The 4640-nt window shown below is 38.2% G+C and overlaps 1 pseudogene; it reads right to left on the bottom strand.

The window, feature by feature from the left end:
* Positions 1-3972: 3972 nt before the first annotated feature.
* LOC117038706 (protein BEX3-like) lies at positions 3973-4307 on the bottom strand (annotated as a pseudogene).
* Positions 4308-4640: the final 333 nt, after the last annotated feature.

Genomic DNA, 4640 nt, shown 5'->3' with positions numbered 1-4640 from the left:
TAGTTGACATTCATTATTGTTCAGCTTCAGCTTCAGGTGTACAGTGCAGTGATCAGGCATCTACATCATCCCTGAGGTGGTTTCCCTTATAGGACAGGTGTCCATCGGATACCCTACAAAATCTTTACAACATTATTGATTACATTCCCCAAATTGACTTTTGTATCCCAGTGGCAATCTTGCGGTTACCGATTGTGCTTTCTAATACCCTCACCTTCCCCCTTATCCCCACCCCCCTCCCATCTAGCAACCCTCAGTTTTTCCTCTATGTCTCTGAAACTGCTTCTGATTAGTTCATTCATTTATTCTTTTCTTTAGATTCCACATATAAGTGAGATCATATGGTATTTGTCTTTCTCTGTCTGACTTATTTCACTCAGCATAATGTTCTCTAGGTCCATCCATGTTGTTGCAAATGGTAAGATTACATGACGACACAAAATCTATGGGATACAGCGAAAGCAGTCCTAAGAGGAAAATTCATAGCAATGCAGGCCTACCTAAAGAAACAAGAAAAATCACTAATCAATAGTTTATCTTCACACTTAAGGGATTTGGAAAAAGAACAGCAAAATAAGCCCAAAGGAAGTACAAGGAAGGAGATAATAAAGATCAGAGCAGAAATAAATGAAATAGAGACCAGAAAAAAAATACGAAAGATCAATGAATCCAAGAGTTGGTTTTTAGAGAAGATAAACTCGACAAACATTTAGCCAGACTCATCAAAAAAAAGAGAGCGAGGACCCAAATTAATAAAATTATAAATGAAAGAGAAGACACCACAGAAATACAAAAAATTTTAAGAAATTACTATGAGCAACTATATACCAGTTACTACAAGTTTTGATTGATTATCCCACTCACTAAAAACTTAGTATTTTCTTATAGTCAGGAAATTATACACATCTGTCATAGATTTAGCATTAAAGTTGTTAATTTTCTAGATTTTTTGTTTCCAGAGAGCAACCTAGGCTGATCATCATAGGGATAAAAGGAAAAATCAAGGCTCTTTACTGCTCTTCCTGTCAATACCCTCCTTGGAGGCACCAAGTCTGGTTGGTAAGAGGCAGTTATTGCCTGAAAGACATTGCCTGGAATTCGGGGGTATTAAAGGGGGCTATTTGGGAGGTATGTTGAAAATACTTCAAGCTTCACTTCGCTTACACCAGGTACTGAAAAAAAAATCTTTTAGCATTCATGGAGGGGAAAGAAGGGGAACAAAAGATCTACGACCAGAGGCAGCTGTTTTTTTTTTTTTTTTTCTTTTTTTTTTCAGTTTTTACAGGTCAACTTTTATTTCATTGTTTTCACCCTTTGATATTTTTTCAGTTTTCAGTTGACATACAATATTGTATTAGTTTCAGGTATACAACATAGTGGTTAGGTATTTATACAACCTATGAAGTGAACACCCTGATAAATCTTCTAGTACCTATCTGACACCATACACAGTTATCAAAATACCATTGACTATATTCCCTATGCTATACTTTACATGCCCACGACTATTCTGTAGCTACCAATTTGTACTTCTTAATCCTGTCCCCTTTTTCACCCATCCCCTCAACACCTCTTTAGGCTGTGGACCATCAAAATATTCTCTGTATCTATGAGTTTGTTTCTAGTTTGTTTGTTTATTTTGTTCTTTACAGTCTACATACAAGTGAAATAATATGGCATTTGTCTTTCTCTGTCTAACTTAACTCCACTCAGCAAAATACCCTCTACATCCATCCATGTTGTTGTAGATGGCAAGATTCCATTCTTTTTTATGGCAGAATAATATTCCATTGCATATATGTACCACCTCTTCTTTATCCATTCATCCATTCAAGGACACCCAGGTTTCCTCCATAGCTTGGCTTTTGTAGATGGTACTGCAATGAACAAACGGATGCATATGTCCTTTTGAAGTAGTGTTTTGGGTTTCTTTGGATAAAAACCAGAAGTGGGATTACTGGGCCCTTCTTTGTCTCTTGTAATAGTCTTTGTTTTAAAAAAAAGTCTATTTTGTCTGATATAAGTATTGCTACTCCAGATTTTTTAATTCTATTTTTATGAAATATCTTTTTTGATCCCTTTACTTTCAGTTTGTATGTGTCTTTCAATCTGAAGTGAGTATCTTGTAGGCATGACATGTAAGGGTTTTGTCTTCTTATTCATTCAGCCTCCTTATCTTTTGGTTGGAGCATTTAATCCATTTACATCGAAAGTAATTGTTGACAGATATGTACTTATTTCCATTTTATTGTTCGTATTTTTAAATTTATTTTTTTCTTTTTGTCTTAAAGAAGTCCCTCTAAGATTCCTTTTAATACTGGTTTGGTGGTGATGGACTCCTTCAGCTTTTTCTTGTCTGGGAAACTCTTTATCTGTCCTTTGATTCTAAATGAAAGTTCTGCTGGGTAGAGCAATCTTGGTTGTAGATCCTCGCTTTTCATAACTGAATATTTTGTGCCACTCCTTCTGGCCTGCAAAGTTTCTATTTAGAAATCAGCTGACAGTCTTATGGGAGCTCCTTTGTAGGTAACTAACTGTTTTTCTTTTGCTGCTTTTAAGATTCTTTCTTTGTCTTTTACTTTTGGCGGTTTAATTATGATGTGTGTTGGTGTGGGGCTCAATAAAAAAATAATGGAGTCTGCCAGCCTTTTGTCTGGGAGAAAGCTGCCCCATCAGCTGTTGCCCTGAAGCTGGACAATTCAGTTCCTCACCATATGTCCCTGGTAACTTTTGAGCTGCTGTGAGTGAGTCCGTCAAGTAAGTCTGTGTGCAGGCCCTTTAAGAGGAATGCATGGGACTCCAGCTGCCCTCTGTCTCACTCATCCACAATCTCTGCTGTTTTTCACAGCCAGAAGTTGGGGAGACTTCTTTTCCCGGCACTGGAACTCAGGGCTGGAGAGCCTGGTGTAGGGATGGGATCCCTCACTCCTCTGGAGGGAATTCCACAACTGAGATATCTTGATTTTTAATGGTCACATGTGGATATGACACCTGCGTGTTCTGTGTCTTTGCCCCTCCTACCAGTCTCAAGGTGGCTTCTTCTGTATGTCCTTAGTTATAGGACTTCTGTTCAGCTAGTTAGTCTCCAGGCAATTCTCAATGATGTTGCTCTGTAATTTAGTTGTAATTTTGATGAAATCATGAGAGGAGGCAAGCATAGCATTTATCTACTCTGCTATCTTGACTGAAAATAGAGGCAGCTGTTTTCTTGATAATAAACAAGTCTGTTGTCTTCACACCAGCTTCCATTATTCCTGTGTTGGATATCCTTCAATTGCATACTTCACTAAGTCACTCAGTCTATGATATTTTTTTAATGGAAACTTGAATGGAGTAAAAAAAGACCTGTTACAATATGCAGTATAGTTATTGTATGCAGTCATGAAATAACAAAATGCTAATGTCTTCAGTTCCATTGACTTGCTCACCTGTTCTACCTCTTCTCCTGGGCTTCTCAGTATTAACATTGATTTCAATAGAAACTGATTTTGGGTGGAGGAATTATGAGAACCATAACAGAGTTGAACAGTTTGAGGATCACTGATAGGGTAAAATTAAAACCCATTTTAAATGGTCTGTCTCAAAATACCATTAAACTCAATAGTTAAGTAGTGATTATTATTTAATTTATAAAATAGAAATGTTTTAATTTCCTTGTTACAAACAGCTATTTCTCTCTCTCTCTCTCTCTCTCTCTCTCTCTCTCTCTCTTTCTCTCTCTCTTTTACTTGTTAATTGCTTTATTAACTTTACATTTTTCCATGCAAATGGGTGAAACTACTGTTGACAGAAATTTAAAACTGGGTGCCAAGGCAATCTCCAGTTAGAAGCTGGTAAGACAGAACCAACCTGACACATGTAAATTACGTAAGGTTCACAGCAAGCAGATCAGTAAAGGCATATGAGGAAATTCAAGGAAAAAGAAAACAATAGTGGGATTCACAATATTAATCTCATGGAAAATGGCAGGAGTCAAAGCGTAAGGCAAAATTCATCATGATGATCTTGGTGAGAATTCCTCCATAAGGATACGCAGACAATTCCTCAACTGCAGCTCCATAAGTTTTCTTCTGATTTCTCTCATTCTCCTCCATGAACATTTCCATATCATCTCCACCTCCACCCATCCCACCATTGACCGACCTATTAGGTATGGCCCATCAGAAGTTAGGGGCAAGTCGGCGAGCCTGTCCCCGTCTATTACTTCCTGCTAGCTGGTGGCCTTCGCCCCCTCCGAAAGGGCAATCTTCCTCTCCATTCTACATGTGCTGCTCCATGTCTTAGATTTCCTGGTGGATATTTGCCATATTTTTTTCCTAGTGTTTTTCTGGGCCTATCCTTGCTGTCTCTGTCTCCTCCTAATCCTTGTCTGGAGGACGCAGCCCCAATACTTGGACCCATAGACCTGCTCCCCTTTCCCCGGGCCAATGCAAGCCCACCATGCACAAGGTAGCGGGGATCTGGTCTATTTTTCTCTTCTTAATGGTACTACTGTTAACTTCTCCTCATTGATATTAAGACATCATAAAATAATGTGTGCAATCATCCAAATAGGTAAGACATTTAACAAAAGAGTATGAGTGGGTTTTAACCGTGACTTTTGTCTCAATGTGTTTGTGACCTGTGCAATCACAGAAGGC

The sequence above is a fragment of the Rhinolophus ferrumequinum genome, chromosome 19, assembly GCF_004115265.2.
Source record: "Rhinolophus ferrumequinum isolate MPI-CBG mRhiFer1 chromosome 19, mRhiFer1_v1.p, whole genome shotgun sequence".
Classification (NCBI taxonomy): Eukaryota; Metazoa; Chordata; class Mammalia; order Chiroptera; family Rhinolophidae; genus Rhinolophus; species Rhinolophus ferrumequinum.
Note: the sequence above shows the minus strand (reverse complement) of the source record. Positions and strands in the feature narration are given on the sequence as shown.